The sequence below is a fragment of the Momordica charantia genome (genome assembly GCF_013281855.1).
Source record: "Momordica charantia cultivar OHB3-1 chromosome 7 unlocalized genomic scaffold, Mcharantia_2.0 BLBB01000007.1, whole genome shotgun sequence".
In the NCBI taxonomy this organism is placed as follows: domain Eukaryota; kingdom Viridiplantae; phylum Streptophyta; class Magnoliopsida; order Cucurbitales; family Cucurbitaceae; genus Momordica; species Momordica charantia.
In genome coordinates, this window is record NW_028275165.1 from 11,423,175 (window position 1) to 11,450,943 (window position 27,769).

The 27,769-nt window shown below is 46.4% G+C and overlaps 1 pseudogene; it reads left to right on the forward strand.

The window, feature by feature from the left end:
* On the forward strand, nt 1-27,576 carry LOC148210350 (uncharacterized; annotated as a pseudogene).
* The last annotated feature ends 193 nt before the right edge of the window (nt 27,577-27,769 follow it).

Below are 27,769 nucleotides of genomic sequence, written 5' to 3' on the forward strand. Positions count from 1 at the left end.
ATGCTCCCTACCTTTGTGTCTGATCCTTCTCTCCTACCTATTACTCAAGTTTATTCTCGACAGCAACCTCCTTCGGTCTCATGCCCTATACCAGCAGCTTCTTCGCCTGTGGATCCAGGAACGAGTGATGATCTTCCTATTACTCTTCGAAAAGGTAAGCGTAAGTGTACTTACCCTGTTTATTCTTTTGTTTCATATAACCATTTGTCCTCACCTACTTATTCGTTTATTGCATCACTTGAGTTTGTATCTGTTCCTTAAACTATTCATGAAGCTTTATCTCATCCTGGTTGGTGGGCTGCTATGTTGGAGGAGATAACTGCCTTAGATGAGAACGGTACTTGCGATTTAGTGTCTCTTCTTGCAAGAAAGAATTCTATCAGTTGTAAATAGGTGTTTACTGTTAAAGTTCATCCTGATTGATCAATTGCCCGTTTGAAAGCTCGTCTTGTTGCTAAAGGATATGCGCAGACTTATGGAATTTGATTATTCTGATACTTTTTCTCCAGTTGCTAAATTGGCTTTTGTCGGATAATTCATTTTCATGGCATCTATTCACCATTACCCCTTGCATCAGCTTGATAGTAAAAATGCATTCCTTCTTGGTGATCGTGGAGAAGAAGTGTATATAGAGCAACCACCCATTTTTGTTGCTTAGGGGGAGAATGGAAAGGTATGTCGCCTTGGAAAATCCTTATATGGGTTGAAACAAAGTCTGCGAACATGGTTTGCAAAATTCAGCTAGGTGATTGAGAAATTTGAAATGAAGAAGAGTAAGTCAGATCATTTTATCCTTTATAAACGATCTGAGTCTGGTGTTATCTTACTACTTGTATATGTTGATGATATTGTGATTACTGGTAATGATGCATCAGACATCCTATCACTCAAGTCTTTTCTTCATAGTCAATTTCATACTAAAGATTTGGGAATGTTAAAATACTTCTTAGGAGTTGAGGTAATAAGGAGCAAGAAGAGGAAAGTTAGCTACTAAGCCATATAGTACTACAATGATGCAAAATTTACAACTTACAAAGGAATGGGAGTTGTTGAAGATCCTGAGAAGTGCAGGAGGTTAGTAGGAAGCTGAAGTACCTTACAGTTACTAGGCCTGACATAGCTTATCCAGTCAGTTTATGAGTTCTCCTATGATTGGCCATTGGGCCGCCTTGGAACATATTCTATGTTATTTGAAAGGTGCTCATGTACGTGGTTTGTTACATAAAGATCATGGTCATCTTAATATTTAATGTTTTTTAGATGCTAATTGGGCAGGTTCTAAGAAAGATAGGAAATCAACCTCAGGATATTGTGTATTTGTAAGAGGTAATTTAATTTCTTTGAAAAGTAAGAAAGAAAATGTGGTGTCGCGTTTGAGTGCTGAATCAAAATATTGAGCTATGACACAGTCGGTGTGTGAATTAATATGGATATATCAACTTCTGACTAAATTGGGATTTAGTATCACCAGTCCAATGAAACTTTGGTGTGATAATCAAACAGCTCTCCATATTGCATCTTGTTTGGGGATTAAGTACCCTGGACACGTGGAGGACCCCTATTGGTGCTCCAAGATGGCCCATGAGTCATGCCTAGCTCGGATAGCCGAGATGGCTGCCACCAACGCCGGCGAGAGCTAAGTATGAGGGTCGAGGTGAACTTGGCTCAGGTCCGACCTACCCAGAGGCTCGGTAGGGGCCGATGTGAGCAACTGTCTGCGGCGTGATTACCGGACGTAACCGTTGGTCCCGAGATCACCGGGCGTAACCGACGGTCCCGGGATTACCGGGTGTAACCGTCGCGAGATTGGCGGGACTACCACCCATAAGTAGAGGACCTCACTCCACGATCAGGTACGATGATTTATGGCTTGGAACTGAACTTGGAATCCGACCTATACTGACTTGATCGTCGGAGTGCTCACCTTTTTGTGCAGGTCCGCCCAAAGGTTCAGGTCGGTACGGAGGCCGAGTTCGAGCTACAATCAGGAACACACTGTTGTGCACATCTTTGCATAAACACATCTAATCAAGTATTTTATGAACGAGCCAAACACATTGAAGTTGATTGTCATTATATACGTGAGAAAATACAACAAGGATTGGTGGCTACATGATATGTGAAGACTAAAGAGCAATTAGGAGATATCTTCACTAAAGTATTGAATGGATCACGGATAGATTATCTCTCTAACAAATTGAACATGATTAACATATATGCACCAACTTGAAGGGAGTGTTAGAGTATATATATTTGTATATTTTATACTCTTGTAATATATATATTAATTAGCCCTTTACCTTCCTTTTCTAGGATTAGGTCAACCCGGTATATTTTTATATATATAGAGACTTTAGTAATGAGAATAATCTTATCTAATACCGTAGTTTCTACAACTTTTAAAATATTTATTTTGGTCCATGCACTTTAAACTTTTGGTTCATTTTAATCTCTGTACTTTCAAAAGATTCGTTTTTTTCCCTCTACTTTTAAAAGTTTTATCATTTTGGTCCCTTAATTTTATTTTTTTTATTTTCGTGTGTTTTACCACAATTTCAATACGATACTACACTCAATATATTTTATTGAAATAAAATGATTTTATATTAAAGGATTTCCATTATGCTTATAATTTGTTTTGAGAATTTGCAAATAAGGACTGAAATTGTGATTTTTGAAAAGTACAGGGACGATCCAAAAAAACATTTTGAATGTACTAGGACTAAAATTAACCTTTAAAAGTATAGGGACACAAAATAACCAAAAGTACAGGTACCAAATACTATTTGAACCTAAAATTTATGTCTTTATTTGGTAATGATTTTATTTTTTATTTTAAATATTATATTTGAGATTGAGTCAATTCATCAAACAAAATATAGGTTCTAAAAACTTTGTTTTCTGTTTTAAAACTTTTATCCAGATTTTTAGGAACATTATTTATTTAACTTAATTTTAGAGCATAAATATTATTTAAATTTTAATAAAAGTAACGAAATTAATAAATCATAAAGCTATCGTTAGGAGGAATGCATTTGGAATTATAAAATTATATAAAAGATAAATAGATTAAAAAATGGTTGGCAACCCACTTTTTAAATTTGGTGAAGACGTGGGTTTAAATGAATCTTGGAAACAAAGAGATGGAATTGAAACTTTCAAGACCATGATAGCCAAAACAAAATTAAGCACAAATTTAATAAATTTGACTTGTTGGAATTGATCTAGCGATCGTCAAACCAAATGCAAGTAAAAAATTAAAAGGCAATTATATTTAGATTATTTAATCGGCCTATTTAGTGGACTTTATTTTCGGCTTAGGACTGTCATATAATGGTGTGGCTAATTGCTTGGTAGAAATTTAAAGCACACTAGCGGTCTTTCGGTGGCTTGGGTGGAGGCTTATATTCTTCGGGGACTATATTTGAACTGTTAATGCTTGACCTCGGTTCTCTTGATGTTGGTGGAATATTCTTTATGTCTAGGATGCTTTCCGACCTCTGGTTTAGTTTGCTATTGGAGATGGTCAGTGTTTTTTGTGTGATATGACACTTGGCTCTTAGAGGATCCAATTCTTCCGAAGTTTGGTGACCGGATTATCATGATGCTGCAAGCTCGTTTAGGACTAAGGTTGCTTATTTTCTGTCTCCCGATGGCTCGTGTCATTGGCCTCGAGGTCGGCTGATCTTCCAGAGCTGGTCTCTAACTTTTCATCTGTTCAGGTTTTCCTTGGGAGAGTTGATGTGCCCATTTGGATTCTGGTGCCGTCAAGTCTCTTCTTAGTGTCGAGTGCGTGGGGTGCGTTACGGTCGGCCCGATCTCCTGTTCCTTGGTTGTCTTTGGTTTGGTTCGGTGGTAACATTCCGAAGTATTATTTCATTGCTTGGTTGGCGGTGCGTGATCGGCTTGCTACAACGGATCGCTTATGTCGTTGGGACTCTTCCATTCCTGCTTCCTGCGTGTTTTGTACTAGTCTGGATTATCGGGATCATCTTTTCTTTGAGTGCCCATTTAGTGAGAGGTTGGTCTGGCATGATTGCTTGGGCTTGCTTATGTTTCATATTGGTTTGTCGAGCTTACTTAGGTTTGTCACATTAGTGCCGAGAAGTCTATCGATCGTCATGTGTGGCGCTTGACATGGACTTTGATTGTTTCTTTTATCTAGAGGGAGCATCATGCTAGAGTTTATGTGGGTGGGGTGGGTCGATCGCCTTTTGTCCTCCTGCGCACCTTGAAAGTTGAGGTCTGTTTGGGGAAAAGAATACCCTGGACATGTGGAGGACCGCTATTGGTGTTCCAACATGACTCAAGAGTCATGCCCAGCTCGAACCGCCGAGATTACCAATAAGCATTGGCAGGTGCTAAGTATGAGGGCCGAGGTGCCACCTGGTCAAGGTCCGATCTACCGGGAAGCTCGGCGGGTCTGATGTAAGCAGCTGTCAGCGGCGTGATTATCGGGTGTAACCGTCGGTCCCGAGATTATCGGGTGTAACCGTCGGTCCCGAGATCACCGGGTGTAACCGTCGTGAGATTAACGGGACTACCACCCATAAGTAGAGGACCTCACTCCACGATCAGGTATGATTTTTGACCTCGAACTAAACTGGGAATTCGACCTATACTGACTTGATCGTCGGAGTGTTCACCTTTTTATGCAGGTCCGCTCAAGTGTTCAGGTCGGTCCGGAGACCGAGTTCGAGCTGTAATCAGAAATATACTGTTGTGCATATCCTTGCATAAACATTTGGCGCCGTCTGTGGGGATCTCGACAATCTAAGTCATCCCAATTCTTTTAAACCAACACGCGAGCGAAAATGGTTCAACCAGCAAACTCGACCAATACAGCAGATCAAAGAACTCTAGCCGTCAGCGATGCCCACCAGAGGGAGATCGGAGCAGCGGTGGAAGAGGGGCAAGGCCACGACGACCTATTAACAGAACCCCTCCGCAGGTCGGCACGAATCACCACACCTGTTCTACCACCTGCGCACCCAAGGACATCCAAGGCCAACCATGGCCGAGGTGGGACTTCTAAGAAGGGCGCCCGAGGGCCAGCCCCGACTCCAACGAGTGAGAACTTTGACGCACTCCAGAGAAAAATAGAGGCAATGCGCACGCAAATGCGATCCATGGAGGAAATGTATAACGAAATGATACAAGCTGCAGGCGCAGGGTCCCGATCTGAAAACCGAGTGACGCGCGTTGACATACGCGAGCAAAGAGGTTCCCACCTCGGGGCCCAGTCGAGGAGGAACATCCCGAAGAAAATGAGAGTGAGGGATACACCCGCCAGAGGGGAGACCTCCGTGAGCATCTTAACAGAAAGAGAGGCTCATCCCTCCGGAAGGGACAGTCACCATCCCGCTCACACAGGAGCTCCAACAAGTAGGCTGAATCCTCCCACAACCCAGCAACTCCCGCAGGGATGATCACAAGGGAGGAGTTTGACCAGCTGAGGGGCAAGCTCGATGCTTAGGTTGAGACCTTAAAGGCCAAATGTGAGCAGAAAGAAAGTCCGCTGAACGATGGCGACCTAGGAGAATCGCCATTTACCTCGGACGTTTTGGAAGCACAGATCCCTCCGAAGTTCAAGGCTCCTACAGTGAAACCTTATGATGGGTCCAAGGACCCTAAGGATTATGTTGAGGTCTTTGAGGGCCTCATGGATTTTCAAGCGGCATCAGACGCAATCAAATGCCGCGCATTTCAGATCGCGCTTACTGGCAGTGCGCGATTGTGGTATCGGAGACTGCCAGCCAGGTCGATCTCGACCTACTCTCAGCTGACATACAGCGACCCATCTCGCCACCATCAGACAGAAGGAGGGTGAGACGCTGCGAGAATATGTCACCATGTTCCAGGAGGAGCAATTGAAGGTCGCACACTGCTCCGATGACTCGGCCATGTGCTACTTTCTCACCGGTCTAGCCGACGAAGCCCTCACAGTGAAGCTTGGAGAGGATGCCCCGGCCACCTTCGCCGAAGTGCTACAGAAGGCGAAGAAAGTCATCGATAGGCAGGAGCTCCTCCGAACCAAAACCGGCCGACCAGAGAGAAAAATCGGCCGGGGCAGAAGTGGAAAAGATGTAGATAAGGCGGATCCCAAGTCCAAGGACAAGGGATCTTTCTCCAGTGGCCGAGCTGAGTATCGAAGGGCGGAGAACGGACCCACCAGGAGCCGACCTTACGAACGCTTCACCCCGACCACGATTCCAATTTCCGAGATCCTAACGAACATCAAGGAGTCCGGAATGGAGAAACTCCTCAAACGACCTGAGAAGCTTCGGGGAGCCCCGGAGAGGCGCAGCAAGGACAAGTATTGCCGCTTCCATCGGGAGCACGCCATAACACGTCAGATTGCTGGGAATTAAAGCGCCAAATTGAGGATCTAATTCAAGATGGCTACTTCAAGAAATTTGTGTGGAAACCAGGGACCAGCATGGCAGGAAAAAAGGAAGATAGGAAGCGTTCGAGGATGCCGCCCCGGCGCACTGACCGACCTGCGGTCATCAACACCATTTTCGGAGGGCCAAGCGGGGGCCAGTTCGAACATAAAAGAAAGGAGTTAGCTCGTGCAGCCAAGCGCGAGGTGTGCATCATTAGGGAGCAGAGGCCGACCTGCCCAATCACCTTCGACAGTGCAGACTTGGAGGAGGTCCACCTACCCCATAATGATGCACTTGTGATCGCTCCCTTGATTGATCATGTGGTGGTCAGAAGAGTACTGGTAGACGGGGGCGCATCTGCTAACATCCTGTCACTACCAACATACCTCGCCCTGGGATGGACAAGGTCACAACTGAAGAAAAACCGGACACCGCTAGTTGGGTTCTCTGGAGAATCGGTCATCCCAGAGGGTTGCATCGACTTGCCGGTCACGTTTGGGCAAGACAAAACACAGGTCACCCAAATGGCCGAGTTCGTGGTGATTGATGGTAGATCGGCCTATAACGCCATCTTTGGGAGACCCATCATCCACTCATTTCGGGTCGTTCCCTCAACACTTCATCAAGTTTTGAAGTATTCCACCCCCAATGGCGTGGGCACAGTCCGAGGAGAACAGACCGCTTCGAGGGAGTGCTATGCCTCCGCACTCAAAGGGTCATCGGTATGCGCCCTCGAAGCTCACGCCAGTGGGAATGAGACGCTCGAGTTCAAGGCCGACCTGCCGAGAAGGGAGTTTTCCGCACCCACTGAGGAGCTCGAGCTTGTTCCTCTGCTTAGTCTCGAGAAACAGGTAAGCATAGGAACTAAGCTGGGGGCCACCGACAGAGAGGAGCTAATCCACTTCCTCAGATCCAACTCGGACGTCTTTGCATGGTCTCACGAGGACATGCATGGCATCGACCCGAAGATTATGACGCATCGCCTCAGCATAGATCCGTCATTCCCACCTGTAAAACAAAAACGAAGACCTATAAACAAGGAGAGGAGTGATGTAATTGTTGAGGAAGTTAACAAACTTTTGAAAGCTGAATACATAAGAGAAATTTCGTATCCCGAGTGGCTCTCCAATGTTGTATTAGTTAAAAAATCTAACGGAAAGTGGAGAATGTGCGTAGACTTTACGAACCTAAACAAGGCATGCCCGAAAGATTGCTTCCCACTGCCAAGGATCGATCAGCTTGTGCACGCCACAACCGGGCACGAACTGCTCACCTTCATGGATGCCTACTCTGGGTACAACCAAATCAAGATGCATGTCCCAGATCAAGATCATACCGCATTCATAACAGACCAAGGTCTGTATTGTTACAAGGTCATGCCCTTCGGTTTAAAGAACGCAGGAGCGACCTACCAGAGAATGGTGAACAAAATATTCGCCAAACAGATCGGCTGGAATATGGAAGTGTATGTGGACGACATGCTTGTCAAGAGTAAGCAGTCTAAGTCGCATCTTTCTGATTTGACCGAAGCCTTCGAGGTTCTGAGGACATATCAAATGAAGCTCAACCCAGCAAAATGTGCCTTTAGAGTCTCTTCGGGAAAATTCCTTGGCTTCATGGTGAACAACCGGGGGATCGAGGCCAACCCCGAAAAGATTAAAGTCGTGCTCGAGATGGGAGCACCTAAGACGCTGAAGCAGCTTCAGTGCCTCAATGGCAGGATCGCAGCCCTGAACCGGTTTGTTTCAAGGTCGACAGATAAGTGCCTTCCTTTCTTCAAAATCCAACGAAAGAAAGGTTTGTTTGAATGGACAACGGAGTGCGAACAAGCATTTCAGCAGTTGAAGGGCTACCTCTGCTCGGCACCTCTGCTCGCCAAGCCCCTGTCAGGGGACAAGCTCCAGTTGTACTTAGCAGTGTCTGACAGCGCCATCAGCTCGGCTCTAATCAGGCAAGAGGAAACGCGATAAAGCTCAGTCTACTACACAAGCAAGGCTATGACCGAAGCCGAAACCAGATACCCTCAAATGGAAACGTTGGCTCTCGCTCTAGTCACCTCGGCCCGACGGCTTAGACCATACTTCCAAGCCCATACTGTTGTGGTGCTCATTAACTTGACCCTAAAAAACATCTTCCATAAGCCAGAAGCTTCTAGACTCCTGATGAAGTGGGCAATGGAGCTAAGTGAGTATGACATCCAGTTCGAACCCAGAACTGCGTTGAAAGGACAAGCGGTGGCAGATTTCATAGCCGAGCTCACACCACCTTCCGAGCTGAGCGAGTCCGACCTATCGTGGACAATCTATGTCGACGGATCCTCCAATGAGAAGGGGTGCGGGGCCGGGGTCTTCTTGCTCGGACCATGAGGCGAGCGATTTGAGTATGCCTTGCGGTTCGACTTCCGGACTTCTAACAACGAGGCTGAGTATGAAGCATGTATTGCCGGTCTGCGAATTGCTAGAGTATTGGGGGCCTCTTGTGTTAAGGTCTTCAGCGACTCCCAGCAGGTTGTGAGCCAGATCAAGGAAGAGTACCAAGCCAGACACTCCTGAATGGAGAAGTATTTGGGCAAGGTCAGATCGTACCTCGCCCAGTTTCGAACTTACGAAGTAAGCCGGGTTCCCCGAGCAAAAAATTCTAACGCTGAAGCCTTGGCCAAGTTAGCATCAGCATACGAGACCGACCTGGCCAGGTCGGTCCCCGTTGAGATCTTGGATAATTCTTCGATCTTGGAGCCAGATCTGATGGAGATTGGCGCTCCAGAGCCCTCATGGATGGACCTGATTATGGACTTCATTAAGGGCAATTCACCACAAGACCCCAAGGAGCGCAGAAAGTTGGCAAGGCAGGCAGCTCGGTTCGTGGTCCGAGGTGGAGCGTTGTACTGGCGCGACTTTTCCCTGCCTCTACTGAGATGTCTAACCCCTGAAGAGGGCCTATACGTCCTCAGAGAAATCCACGAAGGAGTATGCGGCAATCACTCAGGCGCCCGGTCGCTGTCAGCCAAGGTGATCCGACAAGGATACTATTGGCCGACCCTCAGCCAGGACGCCAAGAAGTTCGTTAGAACTTGCGATAATTGCCAACGCTATGGAAACGTAATCCACCAACCTCCCGAGCTGCTTACCCCCATCTCGGCCTCGTGGCCATTCAGGCAGTGGGGGGTAGATATTATTGGTCCTTTCCCTTTAGGCAAAGGCCAGACAAAGTTTGCTGTAGTTGCTGTGGATTACTTTACAAAGTGGGCCGAGGTCGAGGCGCTCTCCCACATAACGGAATCCAGAGTCACGTCCTTCGTATGGACAAATATCATATGTCGCTTTGGTATACCGAAGGCCATTGTGACAGACAATGGGAAGCAGTTTGACAACGCAAAGTTCAAAGACTTTTGCAGCAAGCTTGGCATAAGTCACCTTCGCTCGTCCCCCGCACAGCAAATGGGCAGGTGGAGGCGGTCAACAAGATCATCAAGCGAGACATCAAACTTAGACTGGATTCCAAGAAAGGCAAGTGGGCCGAAGAGCTACCAGAGGTTCTATGGTCATACCGGACCACCCAAAGAGAATCGACGGGAGAGACCCCGTTCTCCCTGGCCTTCGGCTCCGAAGCTGTAGTCCCGGTTGAGATCGGCATGCCATCTGACAGAGTAGAGCATTACGAGCCCACAGCAAATGGGGCAGAGCTGCTCCTCAACCTCGACTTATTGGAGGAAAGAAGAGCAATGGCCCAGCTACGTGTAACGCCCCAAGAGGTTATATACCATCCTAGGCAACGCTAAATAATTCACCTAGCTAACCTTAACTCTAAACACGAGACAATCAACTCCCTGGGAAATAAATTAAATGAAATAAGCTTCGACTCCCATACGTTCCACCAGAGATATCAATTTTATAAACTGTCAAAACTTTGCTCTCTGTGGCAATTAAATAAATAAAAAAAAAGAACAAAGACATCTCGTATCCGCCTCAGTGGCTAAAATTCTTAAATAAATAAAACAACCGTAGACCTAAACTCCAACGACAAACAGAGAAGCGTTCACCAGCAACATCCATAACAAAATAAAGTAGTTATAAAGATTTCAAAATTTCTCCTCGGTCCACACCTAGCAATAACATCAACCCCAACGTTACTCGTACCAAACAATCCTTCCCTCTATCCTCACTAACTCGACTAGTGATCCCTCCTCGGTCAAGCCCTCTCCACGTCATCACCGCGGTCGACCCTGTTCACACCTGAAAACAAATAAGGATAAAAAGGGGGGGTGAGTACGTAAGGTACTCCGTAAGTAGCACTTCCTAACTAACACAAAAAAAAAATCATGCTCGCAGTCACAACATATAAAGCAAAACGATAGCAAAGCAATTAACTAGACAGCGAGAGATAGCGAACAATAACTTGACCTTTACATACAACAACCATGATTCCCTAGCCCTTGTCCCACAGTACTAAACCTCCCTCTACACCCCTCCTGTGTTACTCCCCGTTTAATCTTCCCGAGGCATGACGGCTCTTGACATTTATTCCAAAGATACCGCCCCTCCTCCTTTTACTGTACTTGATGTTCGACCTTGCCGTTTATTCCCAAGGCCTAGCACCACTACTTCACAAGCACCACTCTACTTTAGTCCTTCAAGCCTAACTCCTCGAGTCGCATTGACCCTTGACATTTATCCCCAAGGCCTCAATACTCCTCTACAGAAACTTGATGTTCGACCTTGCCATTTATTCCCAAGGCCTGAACTGTGCACCGGTCCTTGCCGTTTATCCCCAAGGTACCGATGACTTCCCAGCGTATTGGTCCTTGACATTTATCCCCAAGACCCCAATACTCATTTACAGAAACTTGACGTTCGGCCTTGTCATTTATTCCCAAGGCCACTACTCAAGGCTTTGAACCTCCAAGCGATTTATTTGCACTTTCGGGTCAGAACACCCCTAGATAATGGACTGCCAACCCGTCCCTTTACCTTCACCCTGCACCAACCCTCCCATGACCACCTACAGGTAAATTTCCCACATTCCAATTCACTGCACAATTCACAAGCATGCTTTTCCTTGTATTAAACAAGACACACCCAACAGCCCACAACTAGAACAATATAAAATAAATTATCAGTTCAACACCGCGAGCATTTCATTTACAAAATATTTGCAAAACGTAGTGAGCCAGTTACTTCTAACCATAACAATTCAGAATCTACAAGTCACCTATAACAATAAGAACAGAAAGCTTGTTTCCTCATGAGCGTTCAATAATAGAAAGACGGCAACAAAATCACTAGAAGTTCTCAAATCAAAACTAACAATCCCTACATGCTCAATTAAATTATTTTAGTAAGAAAAAAGAACCAGCATCAAAACCATTCTGTTAACGCTAAACAACGCACGCACTCGCCCCCTGGTGCTACTTACACAACCACGTATTTAGGTGTGCGTCGGTCTCACACCTAAGAATAAAAAAAGAAAAATACAGCAATTTAAATGTACCGTTCAGCCTTCGAAAACAACTTTAAAAGGGTTCAAAGGGGCTCGTTACCGCAAAACGACTTCGTATAGGTGTGGGTAATTTAGATCTAGCTTGCAAAGGTGTGGGTAACGTAAATCGGCTTCAAACGGATGTAGATAATCGCTGAACGCCACCAATATGTTGCTGTCCACGTTTTTGCAGCAGCGAAAAACGTCCAATACGACCTCCAACGGCTTCGTTTCAATGTCTGTCGCTACAAAACAACCTCGCTTAGGTGTGGGTGTTCCAAATCTAACTTCGAACAAATGTGGGTCAAAGAAAAGTTACCGGATTTCACGGATCTAAGCTATTCGAGGTTGTTAAGCTCGTTAGATCGGAGGAGGGACGTCGCGAAAACAGCCTCACGTGAATCGATGCCGCCTGCAGCAGCCTGAACGCCACGCGCCGCCGCTGCCCGTCGCACGCTGCTGTCGTCTGCCGCTGCCCAACGCCACGCGTCGCCGCTGCCCGTCGCACGCCGCTGCTGCCCGTCGCGCGCTGCCGCCGTTTGCCGCTGCCCAACGCCGCGCTGCTGCTACCCGACGCCCGCGCCTGCTGCTGTCCCATCGTCGGTGCTGCTTCGTCGGAGAAAGAAATCCGGATGGGGGGGGGGGGGCTGGCGGCTTCAAACGAAAGGGAAGGGTGGAAGGAGATAAGGAAGGAGAACAAGATGGGCTAGGGTTGTTTTGTTTTAATTCCCCTTTTTCTTTTGTTTTGCAACATAACTCACTTGGGCTAGTTTCTTTTGTTTAAGGCCCATTTACCCCATCACTCATTGTTAACAAAACCAATAATATAATTTCGTAGTTGGTCCAATGGCCCAGAGCAAGTGTCACATAGCGGAATCCGTACTAAACCATAACTTAATAAATACTACACGCCACTAACTCACCACTAAAATTGTAACAATACACACTAGTCGAGATGTCACACTTAAATTAAATAAGATCACTGATGAATCAATTAAAAATAACAATGAAATAAATCCATAAATCAATAAATAAAATCCATTTTTTTTAAATTTTCCGGAACTCGGGGCAAGCTAACCTGAGTAACGCGGGGCGTTACACTACGCCTGGCGGAATATCAAGGCAGAATGGCCAGACACTACAATGCCCGCGTTCGACCTCGAACCTTCCAAGTCGGACATCTGGTCTTAAGGAAGGTCCAAACCCATGTGGGTGCCCTTGACCCGACCTGGGCGGGGCCGTTTGAAGTCAAGGGAATAGTCCGACCTGGGACGTACATATTGGCCTATCTGAATGGAGACGTCCTCGCGCACCCATGGAACGCAGAGCACCTGAAGCGTTATTATCCTTGAAATGCCAAAATGGTTTTCAATGGATCTGTAAAAACTGTTTCAATAGGATTATGATCAGAATAAATGTGATGATTTAATTTCATGATTCCGAGTTCGACCAGAAATTAAATGGGGGCCACGGACTCCCACACGATCACATTCCAACAGTCGGTTAAAATTCAATCCTCCAAAACCTAAGGGTACGAGGTGCGATGCCAAAACCACTGATGAACTTAAAATTTAAACCTTCAAGGTAAAGGGGCGATATGAAAAGTTCAAAATGATCAAGCCTCTGAACCTGAGGGTACGAGGTGCGATATGAAGAATAGATACAGACTTAGGATTTTAGCCTTTTAACATTTTTTAAGTTAAGGGTGCGATGTTAAAAAATCCAGAGTTGGTGCAATGCATTGAATACTAGACAGAGATTCAAATTCAAACTGTCAATTATTTTAATTGAAGGCGCGACCTCAAAAGTAAGAGGTGCGAGGTGACATTGGCTACAGTTCAAAGAAAAAGCAAAGAAAGGAAAGATGTTGCCAACACCAAAGTAAAAAACGAACAAAGCTTCTTCATTAAATGGAGAGCAGAGCCAAGGCTTATAGACCTTGCAGCTCTGCCCTGACACTTACAAACAAAAAAGAGAAGAGAAGAAAGACAGCGAAAAGCCTCATGAACGGTAGTCGCTTAAGAGCCTGTTTGAGGAGCGCCATCCTGAGTGGTGTCGACCTGGTCCTCCTCGAGATCGGAGTAGTCAGAGTCCAGATCTCTGACATACTTATCCACCAACGCCTGGGGGCCAGGGGTGCCGCTAGGCCCAGACGCCCACTGCTCGGCATACCTCTTCTTCAGACCACTGAGATCGATCTGAAGGTCAGGCATGTCGGAAGTAAAGCCCTTCATGAGAAACTTGAAGCCCGCGTCAGAAAAATCTTTGGTAAATCCATCGAAGTCAGGATGTTGCCTGAAAGATTCCTCCAACAGGGCTCCGTTGCTGAGACGCTCCTTCGCCGTCTCTAGCTCGGCAGTCGCGCGCGTCAGCTCCTCATCCTTCGCTTCAAGCGCCTGGAGCATGTCGTCCTTCTCCTTGAGGAGTTGGAACTTCTCCTTCTCCAAGCCCTTGGTGATAGCATGGGCAGCTCGGAGTTGGGCCTTGCGTCTGTCCTCTTCCTTCTTCAGCAGCTCGGCCTTGGTCTCCACCTCGGCCTTCAAAATTTCCACCTCAGAGTGAGCCTTCAGCAGCTCATCCTTCATGGTGGAGGAAGCAGCCTCCAAGGCAGCAGAGAACTCCTCTTTCTCCCTCGCTGCCAGAACTTCCCTCCCATCCAGCTCGGCCTTTACAAACAGGGCCGATTGAATGGAAGCAACAAACGCTTGAGGAAAAACACCAAGAAGAAAATTAGACCGAGCTACCTGTTAGGTAAATTGAGCAAAAATGAAGACACCAATCTTACCTCAGCGGCGTAGTCGATGGTCCTCTGCAGAACGGACCCCGGGTCACTTACAAATTTGGACGCCCTTCTGAGGCAGCGGTCCAAACTTGCAGCTGAGATGCGGGACACCTGGTCCCTCACCCCGGAGCTTGACGGTTCGACTCTGAACCGTGCTGTCACGTCGGACGTCCCGCCCATCCTGGCTTCAGGATCGTCCACCCGATCTGCGAAGCTTGCAGGCAGGGCCCCACGAGCTCCGACCTCCAAGGGGGAGGTGGTCTTCTTCTTCTTCCTCCTCCGCTTCAGAGGGGCCTCCTCCCTCACCTCCTCGCCCAAGGACGAGACGTCCACCGCCTCGGTCTGACCCCTTGGGCGCTTCTCCCGCGAAGGACCCCCAGAAGACTCCAGCTCGATCACTGGGGCTGAATCTTCTGAGGCTGGCCCTGCCACAGCAGGAGTTGCGGGTTCCGAACTCTGGGCGGCCTCGAGAGCATGGGCTCGGCCCTTGGACTTGCGTTTCACGTTACGCAAATCCGCAAACCATGGCTGCAAAACAAAGGAAAGAAGTCAGCACAAAGTTAGAGGAAAAGAGGGGGGTAGCAAGCTCGACATACCTAGTTCGGAGTTCGGCCTTGAAGATTCAATGGGACGAACTGCAGGGTTGTAATCTAGCAGCCCGGACTCAAGCAACAGCTTGTCGGTCACCAAGGTTTCGACTTTCCTGCCCCTCGGAAAGTGCTCCTTATAATATTTCAGTGTGTCGAAGGAGGCTTGAGTAAGCTCGGGGACTGGTCGGATTGATACTGCACAAGACAAAATCCAAGTTATACCTGAATAATAAGAAAGAAAGCTTATCGTAAAAACCAAGAACTACTCGGTACCTAGGTTCCCAAACCTAGTGGGAACGTCAAAGAAGGAGCGACCTGACTCGTCCTTTGCAAGCCATTCCCCAGAAGAGTAGAACCACTTTCTCACCCATCCTTTGATGGAGGTCGGCCCCTTAACTATACCTCATCCGCCTTTCCTTGCGCACATATAGTACCGACCAGGCTTCTTAGCTATCCTTTTCGCTTCGAAGCACGCGAGGAGCTGGTCTACGTCCAACAGCTCAGCCTCTTCATTGTCCCGAGCTCGTAACCAAAAAAGGATGGCCAAAGCAAAAATGACACCCCACCCATTGGGGGCCACTTGAGCCGGAGCCAGCCCAGTTCGGAAGAGAAATTCTTGGACGAAAGGGTGAAGGGGAAGTCTGAGGCCGTACTCAAACATTTTAAAGTAGAGAGTGACCCATCCCTCTAGAGGATTGTCAGCTCTCTCCCCGTCCTCCAGAATCCTAAGGAGGATGTTTTCAGGGATAGCGAACCCCCTACGGAGGGATCCGAGGTAGTGCTCCGGTATCCTAGAAGGGTATTCTAAACCCTGACCCGAAGTGGAAGCATCACTATCCTCCCCGTCGTCGGAGAACCTAAAGTTTTCTATCTCCTCGAGCTCGGACTCTAACCTACGAGCTAAATCCTCATCGGATCCTAAGTCGCTGCTAAAAGAGGACGACATGGAAACTATATTCGAGAGAGAGAGAGAAGAGACCGACCTACCAAGGGTTCGAGCTGCCTTCAGATCGAACTCCAAGAATTCAGGAAGCGTAAGGTATGACCTGAAGGATTGGGGGTATTTATAGCTCATCGGAAAAAGTTCCCCGCCGTACACGTGTAATCAACAAGCGGCTAGGATCCTCCCGAAAATCCGAAGCGTCGGAATATTTGAATATTCCGACGATAAATCCACCACAACAGTTATGTTTTCCCACGAATAGGAAGTCGCCACGTGTCCAAAGCAAGTCGAATGAACTTCTGTGCCAGGTCGAGATCGGACCAGACAGAGAGGGGACCAATGTTTGGGGAAAAGAATACCCTGGACACGTGGAGGACCGCTATTGGTGTTCCAACATGACTCAAGAGTCATGCCCAGCTCGAACCGCCGAGATTACCAATAAGCGTTTGCAGGTGCTAAGTATGAGGGCCGAGGTGCGACCTGGTCAAGGTCCGATCTACCGGGAAGCTCGGCGGGTCCGATGTGAGCAGCTGTCAGCGGCGTGATTATCGGGTGTAACCGTCGGTCCCGAGATTACCGGGTGTAACCGTCGGTCCCGAGATCACCGGGTGTAACCGTCGCGAGATTAACGGGACTACCACCCATAAGTAGAGGACCTCACTCCACGATCAGGTATGATTTTTGACCTCGAACTAAACTGGGAATCCGACCTATACTGACTTGATCGTCGGAGTGTTCACCTTTTTATGCAGGTCCGCTCAAGTGTTCAGGTCGGTCCGGAGACCGAGTTCGAGCTGTAATCAGAAATATACTGTTGTGCATATCCTTGCATAAACAAGGTCTATTTTCATTGTACTACCTGGCTTAAGAGCTGTTCTTTGAATTCTTATCCTAGGTTTATATCGACCTGGGATTTGTTTTATTGATTTAGTTCTTTTTTTCTTCTTGTCTTGTGTTAGTCCTTTGGATGTTGTGCCTTCATCTCCGGTTGCGAGAGCCTCTATTGTTTTTTTTTTTGTTTAAATATATTTACCTTAGCAAAAAAGAATTACAAGCACATTGATCCTACAAGATTTATGAAAACTCTAGACTCAACCTAGATATTCATAATTATGGTCTCCAATATAGTACCTGGCTTGAACCATGTTCCCATCATGTAGAGATGATTGTTCATATTTACTGGTCACATGGCAGAGGAAGAACAGAAAACCACATAAATATTTAGAGGTTATGTTTAATACATCTAATAATCTCAGATATTTCAAATCCTTTGGAAGATTTTTGTTTTCTTCCCTACTTGGATTGTTTTCTGATATATTCTTGAATGATTTTGATGAGAGAGACTTGGGGAATTTTTCTAACATAACTTTCTTTTTTCCTTTTCAACCTTCCTTTGGCAAACACAGGTGAACTTCGTTAATTAGGTTAATAATGTTTGTAATGCGAACTTTTATGGTAAAAGAATTGAATTAAAGGATAATGCTAATGCTATATTTAACATCTACTAGCTAATTCACTATCCAACTTAGTAAGCAAATAAAATCAGGTGCGAAAGTCCTTTAAAATTCATGCACCTTCACCTTTAGACTTAATTAAATATGTCTATGAAAAACGCAAGGCTAAAAAATACTATTTAGGATCAGTTTCCTGCCATTTACAAGCTTATAATGCATGTCTAACCCTAACAATTTCAACATATATTGAGTAGAAATTACTTGTGATACGCGACAACTCAAGCGTATGGACTACTCGAGCCTCTTGTCACTTGAATTGATCAATTGTACAGTGAGTTCAACCCGAATGGTGAGAGTTATATGGATTACGTTTGTAGTCAAATAATGCTAGGACTAGATAGAACACTTGTTATACTCTAGGCTGGAAACACTTTACGAGTATGGTAATCAATCAAACAAGCATACTCCGAAAAATAATGCACCCTAAGTTCGACCATACACTATTGAGGGGATAAAGGGGGATAGTGACGGATCCAAGATTTTGTGTTAGAATGAGCACAAATGCATATAACTTTGACAACATGTATCAAATTGCACATTACACTTGAATAAATGTTGCAATATTCACCTTTACTTTAAAAAGTGTCACATATTTTACATACGGATAGATTTCCATTTGAAAAATTTTTGGAAAAAATATTCTGTTAAATGAGTTAAGAATATAAAAAAGTGTCACATATTTTACATACGGATAGATTTCCATTTGAAAAATTTTTGGAAAAAATATTCTGTTAAATGAGTTAAGAATATATATATATATATTTATTTATTTTATAAAATTGAAGGATTTAAACCAAAAAACGACATTAGATTTCTTTTTATAAATTAAATTATTTGTTAGTTTTAGCAACCTTATTTAATGTGCACTAATAAAACTTAGTTGAGAAACTTGATCTTTATTAAATTACTGAGTTTTTTGGATAAATTTTCTTTTGTTAAAATTTTGTGTTTTATTTTTTAAGTACAACAAAGGTAAGAATGCTTTTGACCTCTAGGAAAGAAGCAAGGTATCTAGTTAAACTATGTTTATGTTAGTATTTTTTTTTATTTAAATTAATGGATGAACTAACAAAACTTAAATGGAAAATAAAAATTATCAAACTTTAGGGTTGTTTGGGGGTTGAAAATCGTACTGCCACGTGGAGGACAGAAAAAATGTCCAACTTTGGAGGTCTTCCCTTTGGTGGCCGACCTGAAGAGGCCGACCTGAAGATCTTCCTTTTGGTGGCCGACCTGAAGTGGCCGACCTAAAGAGCTCCACTGAGGGCCGACCTGAAGAGCTCCCCTGAGGGCCGACCTGAAGGCCTTGCCTAATGGCCGACCTGAGGCCTTCCCTAAAGGCCGATCTGAAGGTCTTCCCTGAAGATCATTCATGGGAGGAACGACCTTCCATACTTAGTCAAATTCCATATGACAAGAGTATGAACTGGAATAGCTACTCCCGACAGGCCGACCTTGGTCCCGACATGCTCAACCGTTGGTCGGATTCCTTGTCGGGTACCTCAACCTATAAATAGGGCACTTTACTCTTCAGTCAGGTATGGTATTCTAGCTCGGCCTCCATACTAAAGTCGAACTCAAAACTGACTTGAGCGTCGGAGTGTTTGTTCCCTTGTGCAGATCTTTCATCGCCAAGTGGCCTTTCAGCTCATTCCGAACACCAGCTCATCCCAGTCAGCCGACCTTGACCCTTTGAGCTGGTCATCCCTTTCCAAGGATACCCAAGCTCTTCCCTCGGTCATACCTGAAGCAGGTCATGGTCTTCCCGCAGTCATACCTGAAAAGCAGGTCATGCTCTCCTGACGGTCATACTTGGAGTAGGTCGAGCTCTTCCCTGTGGCCGACCTTGACCAGGTCATACCCCGTCACATTTTTTGCATAAACGTTTGGCGCCGTCTGTGGGAAAGGACCTTTTAAGTCATTCCTACCAAACAAAGCTATGGCACGTAAGAACCATCTAATATCCACGTCTCAACGGGGATCTTCTAGATGTTTTCAAGGACCGAGCTAGGCGATCGATGTGTAAACGATGGTAGCTCAACCTCGCCAAGAGGAAGAGTTTCATCTCAGCTCATCCCGGTTAGAGGAAGAGCTGCCATCAGATAACTCAACCTCGCCAAGAGGAAGAGTTTCATCTCAGCTCATCCCGGTTGGAGGAAGAGCTGCCATCAGATAACTCAACCTCGCCAAGAGGAAGAGTTTCATCTCAGCTCATCCCGGCAAGAGGAAGAGCTCAATCTCAGCTCATCCCCGGCTAGAGGAAGAGCTTCATATCAGACAACTCAACCTCGCCAAGAGGAAGAGTTTCATCTCAGCTCATCCCCGTCTTGTGGAAGAGCTTCATCTCAGCTCATTCTCGACAAGAGGAAGAGCTGTCATCAGATAACTTAACCTCGCCAAGAGGAAGAGTTTCATCCCAGCTCATCCCTGCCTTGTGGAAGAGCTCAATCTCAGCTCATCCCAACAAGAGGAAGAGCTCAATCTCAGCTCATCCCCGGCTAGAGGAACAGCTATCAAGACAACTTATCCCTGCCTAGAGGAAGAGCTTCATATCAGATAACTCAACCTCGCAAAGAGGAAGAGTTTCATCTTAGCTCATCCCCGCCTTGTGGATGAGCTTCATCTTAGCTCATCCCCGCAAGAGGAAGAGCTGTCATTAAATAACTTAACCTCCCCAAGAGGAAGAGTTTCATCTCAGCTCATCCCGGCAAGAGGAAGAGCTCAATCTCAGCTCATCTCGGTAAGAGGAAGACCTCAATCTCAGCTCATCCCCGACTAGAGGAAGAGCTATCAAGATAGCTCATCCCTACCCAGAGGAAGAGCTTCATATCAGATAACTCAACCTCGCCAAGAGGAAGAGTTTCATCTAAACTCATCCCCACAAGAGAAAGAGCTGCCATCAGATAACTTAACCTCCCCAAAAGGAAGAGCTGAATCTCAGCTCATCCCGGCAAGACGAACAGCTCAACCTCAGCTCATTCCCGCCTGGAGGAAGAGCTTCATTTCAGCTTTATTTCCGCCTAGAGGAAGAGCTTCATCTCAGCTCATCCCCGGCAAGAGGAAGATCTCAATCTCAGCTCATTCACCGCCTAGAGGAAGAGCTTCATCTTAGCTCAACTTCGCCTAGAAGAAGAGCTTCATTTTAGCTCATTCTCGCCTAGAGGAAGAGTTTCATCTCAGCTCATTCCGGCAAGAGGAAGAGCTCAATCTCAGCTCATCCCAACAAGAGGAAGAGCTGGGCCTGAGACTCCACCTCGGCCTTCAAAGTCTCCACCTCAGATTGAGCCTTCAGCAGCTCATCCTTCATGGTGGAAGAAGCAGCTTCCAAGGCAGCGGAGAACTCCTCTTTCTCCCTCGCTGCAAGAACTTCCCTCCCATCCAGCTCGGCCTTGACAGCCAGAGCCGATTGAATGGAAGCAACAAACGCCTGCGAAATGGTACAAGGGAAAAGTTAGATCGAACTACCTGTTGGGCGAAATCAAGCAAAAATGGGGCACTAGTCTGACCTCGGCGGCGTAGTCGATGTTCCTCTGCAGAACGGACCCAGGGGCGCTCACAAATTTGGACACCCTCCTCAGGCAGCGGTCCAAACTTGTAGCTGAGATGCGGGACACCTGGTCCCTCACCCCGAAACTTGACGGCTGAATTCTGAACCGTGCCGTCACGTCGGACGTCCCACCCATCCTGGCCGCAGGATCGTCCACCCGATCAGCAAAGCCTGCAGGCAAGACCCTGCTAGCTCCGACCTTCGAGGAGGAGATCGCCTTCTTCTTCTTCCTGCGCTTCGGAGGGGCTTCCTCCCTCGCCTCCTCGCCCAAAGGCGGGGCGTCCGCCGCCTCGGTCTGGGCGTCCACCGCCTCGGTCTGATCTCTGGGGCGCTTCTCCCTCGAGGGACCCCCAGAAGACTCCAGCTCGATCACCGGGGCTGGATCTTCCGAGACAGGCCCTACCACGGCAGGAGTGGCAGGTTCCGAACTCTGGGCAGCCTCAAGAGCATGGGCTCGGCCCTTAGACTTGCGCTTCACGCCGCTTGCAAATCCGTAAACCATGGCTGCAAAATAAAAACAAGGGTCAGCACAAGGTTAGAGGAAAAAGGGGGAGGCAAGCTCGGCATACCAAGTTCAGAGTTCGGTCTAAAGGATTCAATGGGACGAACTGCAGGGCTGTAATCTAGTAGCCCGGACTCAAGCAGCAGTTCGTCGGTCACCAGGGTTCCGACCTTCCTACCCCTCGGAAAGCGCTCCTTGTAGTATTTCAGCGTATCGAAGGAGGCTTGCGTAAGCTCGGGAACTGGTCGGATTGAAACTGCACGAGGACAAGATCCGAGTTAGACCTGAATGACAGGAGAAATTTACGAAAAGTAAGAACTATTTCGTACCTAGGTTCCCAAACCTAGTGGGGACGTCGAAGAAGGAACGACCTGACTCGTCCTTTGCGAGCCATTCCCCGAACGCGTAGAACCACTTCCTCACCCATCCCTTGATGGAGGTCGGCCCCTTAACTATACCGCCTGCGCCTTTCCTTGCGCACATGTAGAACCGACCAGGCTTCTTAGCTATCCTTTTCGCCTCGAAGCACGCGAAGAGCTGGTCTACGTCCAACAGCTCGGCCTTCTCACTATCCCGAGCTCGTAGCCAAAAGAGGATGGCCAAAGCGAAAATGACACCCACCCATTGGGGGCCACTTGAGCCGGTGCCAACCCAGTCCGGAAGAGAAATTCTTGGACAAAAGGGTGAAGGGGAAGTCTGAGGCCGTACTCAAACATTTTGAAGTAGAGAGTGACCCATCCCTCTGGAGGATTGTCAGCTCTCTCCCCCTCCTCCGGAAGCCTGAGGAGGATGTTCTCAGGGAGAGAGAACCCCCTACGAAGGGATCCGAGGTAGTGCTCAGGTATCCTAGAAGGGTATTCCAAGCCCTGACCTGAAGTGGAGGCGTCACTATCCTCCCCGTCATCGGAGATTCTAAAGTTTTCTATCTCCTCGAGCTCGGACTCTAACCTATGAGCTAACTCGGATCCTAGGTTGCTACTAATAGAGGACGACATGGCAATTACGTTTGAAAGAAAGAGGGAAGAGACCGACCTACCAAGGGTTCGAGCTGCCTTCAGATCGAACTCTAAAAATTCAAGGAACGTAAGGTATGAACTGAAGGATTGAGGGTATTTATAGCCCGTCGGAGGAATTTCCCGCCGTACACGTGTAATCAACGAGCGGCTAGGATCCTCTCTAAGATCCGAAGCGTCGGAATATTTGAATATTCCGACGATAAATCTTCCGCAACGGTTGTATTTTCCCACGAATAGGAAGTCGCCACGTGTCCAAAGCAAGTCGAATGAACTTCTCTGACAGGTCGAGATCGGACCAGACAGAGAGGGGGCCAATGTTTGGGGATTAGGTACCCTGGACACGTGGAGGACCCCTATTGGTGCTCCAAGATGGCCCATGAGTCATGCCTAGCTCGGATAGCCGAGATGCCTGCCACCAACGCCCGCGAGAGCTAAGTATGAGGGCCGAGGTGAACCTGGCTCAGGTCCGACCTACCCAGAGGCTCGGTAGGGGCCGATGTGAGCAACTGTCTGCGGCGTGATTACCGGACGTAACCGTTGGTCCCGAGATCACCGGGCGTAACCGACGGTCCCGGGATTACCGGGTGTAACCGTCGCAAGATTGGCGGGACTACCACCCATAAGTAGAGGACCTCACTCCACGATCAGGTACGATGATTTCTGGCTTGAAACTGAACTTGGAATCCGACCTACACTGACTTGATCATCGGAGTGCTCACCTTTTTGTGCAGGTCCGCCCAAAGGTTCAGGTCGGTACGGAGGCCGAGTTCGAGCTACAATCAGGAACACACTGTTGTGCACATCTTTGCATAAACAAGTTTCATATCAGATAACTCAACCTCGCCAAGAGGAAGAGTTTCATCTCAGCTCATCCCTGCAAGAGGAAGAGCTCAATCTCAGCTCATCCCGGCAAAAGGGCGAGCTCAATCTCAGCTCATCCCAGCAAGAGGAAGAGCTCAATCTTTGCTCATCCCGGCTAGAGGAAGAGCTATCAAGATAGCTCATCCCCGCCTAGAAGAAGAGTTTCATATCAGATAAACTCAACTTTGCCAAGAGGAAGAGCTTCATCTCAACTCATCCCCGGCTAGAGGAAAAGCTGTCATCAGGCAGCTCATCCTCATCTAAATGAAGAACTTCGATCGTTTGATCATATTTCATCCACGATGGCAGATCCAACTTAGAGGCTGCCGACCTACATTCCAATGGGGGCCAAGTACTCCCACATGGCATAAGTGCCAAGGTACAATTCAAAACCAAATTCAAGCCTCTAAACTTCCGAGTTCGAGGTGAGATGTACTCTTATAAAAGAAAATTCAAAACCTCTAAACTTACGAGTTCGAGGTGCGATGTAATTCCATAGAAGAAAATTCAAACCTCTAAACTTACGAGTTCAAGGTGCGATGTAATTTGACAAAAGAAAATTCAAACCTCTAAACTTACGAGTTCGAGGTGCGATGTAATTTGACAAAAGAAAATTCAAACCTCTAAACTTACGAGTTCGAGGTGCGATGTAATCTGATAAAAAAAATTAAAACCTCTAAACTTACGAGTTCGAGGTGCGATGTACGAAAATTACGACAAGTTAGAAATGACAAAGATGAGATTGAATTCACCCAATACAAAGTATGCAGGTCCTACTCCAACTCCTAAACGCCCAGCTTAGGCCGAGCTTCTCAGCTCTTACTCCAACTCCTAAGCATCCAACTTAGGCCGAGCTTCTCAGCTCTTACTTCAAACTCCTAAGCGCCCAACTTAGGTCAAGCTTCTTCAAATACCAAACTTAATCAACATGGCAAGTCTAACATAAGTTTCTCAAAGTCGGCTAAAGTCATGACCAAAACACTATGTTCGATGTTTGACCTACTATATGTTGTTCGACGTCTGACATGTGATCTATTTCAATCTCGAAAGACGGAAGTCTCCACTTAGGCAAATTTTCAAACCCAGGAAAAACTTCTCTGCCAGGTCGAACTCGGACCAGCCAGAGAGGGGGCCAATGTTTGGGGGTTGAAAATCGTACTGCCACGTGGAGGACAGAAAAAATGTCCAACTTTGGAGGTCTTCCCTTTGGTGGCCGACCTGAAGAGGCCGACCTGAAGATCTTCCTTTTGGTGGTCGACCTGAAGTGGCCGACCTAAAGAGCTCCACTGAGGGTCGACCTGAAGAGCTCCACTGAGGGCCGACCTGAAGAGCTCCCTTGAGGACCGACCTGAAGGCCTTGCCTAATGGCCGACCTGAGGCCTTCCCTAAAGGCCGATCTGAAGGTCTTCCCTAAAGATCATTCATGGGAGGAACAACCTTCCATACTTAGTCAAATTCCATATGACAAGAGTATGAACTGGAATAGCTACTCCCGACAGGCCGACCTTGGTCCCGACATGCTCAACCGCTGGTCGGATTCCTTGTCGGGTGCCTCAACCTATAAATAGGGCACTTCACTCTTCAGTCAGGTATGGTATTCTAGCTCGGCCTCCATACTAAAATCGAACTCAAAACTGACTTCAGCGTCGGAGTGTTTGTTCCCTTGTGCAGGTCTTTCCTCGCCAAGTGGCCTTTCAGCTCATTCCGGACACCAGCTCATCCCAGTCAGCCGACCTTGACCCTTTGGCTGGTCATCCCTTTCCAAGGATACCCAAGCTCTTCCCTCGGTCATACCTGAAGCAGGTCATGGTCTTCCCGCAGTCATACCTGAAAAGCAGGTCATGCTCTCCTGACGGTCATACTTGGAGTAGGTCGAGCTCTTCCTTGTGGCCGACCTTGACCAGGTCATACCCCGTCACATTTTTTGCATAAACAAGGGTTATGAATTTAAATTGATTAAAAGAAATACGATATATAATATAAACTTAATTGGACATAAAGCAAACTCTTATTTTTTTTTTAAATGAATTGAACATATTTTCATTTTCGCAAAAGTATATAAGAATCCAAAAGAAGCATATAAATTATTGACCACAATACCAGAATATGCCAACCAATTCGTCTTGAACCTAAGACGCAAAGTTTAATCGATAAATACGTGTAAAACAGGAAGCCATTGGACCCATGCACATTTTGTTTGATAGTGTTAGAGTATAGATATTAGTATGTTTTATATTCTTGTATTAATATTAATTTGTCCTTTACCTTCTCCTTATAGGATTAGGTCAACCTTGTATATTTGTCTATATATATAGACTTTAATAATGAGAAAACAGAACATTGGATTTTCTCCAACTTTAGTCTCTACATGGTATCAGAGCTCTAAGTTTTGTGCCCATTAGGGTTTTGTGCCCATTAGGGTTTTCCGCCCATTAGGGTTTTGCGCCTTAGAGTTTTTGTTCATTGTTATCCAACACCACCACCGCTGCCGCTGCCGCCACTGCCGACCACCGCCGCCGCTGCCGCCGCCGCCGACCATCGCCGCCACTACCGGCGGCGGCATCGGTCGGCGGTGGACGTCGACCACCGCCGTTGCGTGGTTTGGTTTGGTTCTGTCGTTTTGTTCAAATAGGTTCGCTTGTTTGTTACGGCTGAGAAGAAATCAGTCATAACTTCTGAGGTGATCCCAATGATTTCAAAAATCACAGAACACAAGTTGAATGGATCAAACTATTCTTCATGGAAAATCAATGTTCGTCTTTTTTTGCGAAGTATTGATATGGACGATCACATAACTGAGGATCCGCCTAAGGATGAGAGCAAGAAAGCTTGGTTACGGGATGATGCTCGACTGGTTCTGCAGATCAAGAATTCGATCGAGGGTGACATTATTGGCTTGGTCAATGAATGTGAGTATGTTAAAGAGTTACTTAAATATTTAGAATTCCTTTATTCTGGAAAATGAAATGTTAGTCGAATATTTGATGTCTGCAAGCGCTTCTACCAACCTGAGTTTGGTGACCAATCTCTTACAAATTACTTTATGGAACACAAACGAATTTACGCAGAGTTTAATGCATTACTCCCAGATAGTAATGATGCAAAAGTTCAGCTTGCCCAACGCGAACAACTAGCAGTTATCAGTTTTCTTCTTGGTCTTCCACCTAGATTTGATGTGGCCAAAGACCAATTACTCTCTGGTTCAGAAATTTCAGCTTTAGAGGAGGCATACACTCGAGTACTTCGAGTTGAGAAGTCACAACCCATCTTGTCATCTCAGTCTAATAGTGCTTTGGTTGGACGTAGTACAAATGCAAACATAGGTAATACCTACCAAGGGAATTCCACGACTTCGAACGCTCAACGTTCTAGTGCTCCAAAGTCAAATTCAGGAGATATTATTTTTTGCAATTATTGCCATAAGCCTGGTCATACAGAACGATAATGTAAAAAGCTATTGAATAGAGCTCAGAAAACACAGTCTGCCCATGTTGCATCTACTCCTGATAATGCTGGCAAGTTAGTTACAATACCTGCGGAAGAATTTGCTAAGTTCCAACAGTATCAAGAGTCATTGATGGCATCGTCCTCTAATCCGATTACTGCCATCGTTGAGTCAGGTAACACCAGTAAATGTCTTATTTCCTCCACATCAAAATGGGTCATTGACTGTAGTGCGACAAATCATATGTCAGGTAACCCTAACTTGTTTGCTAATTTCTCCCCGTCTGCATCTTTGCCTGATGTTACCATAGCAAATGGTACAACTTCTCATGTTCTTGGCTCTGGCACAGTTCATCGCTCCACATCCCTTTCACTAACATCTGTTTTAAATTTACCACAATTTTCTTTTAATTTGATCTCTGTTAGTAAACTCACTCGTGATCTTAATTGTTGTGTCTTATTCTTCCCTGGTTATTGCCTATTTCAGGATCTTACGACGAATAAGACTATTGGTAAAGGGCGTGAATCCAATGGCCTCTACACGTTTGATACACAAATACCTACAGCCACTGTTTGTAATACACAAATGCACGAGCATGGTTTGGAAAATTCAGTCAGGTGGTTGAGAACTTTGGAATGAAAAAGAGTAAGTCAGACCATTCTGTCTTCTATAAACAAACTGAGTCTGGTGTTATCTTACTGGTTGTAT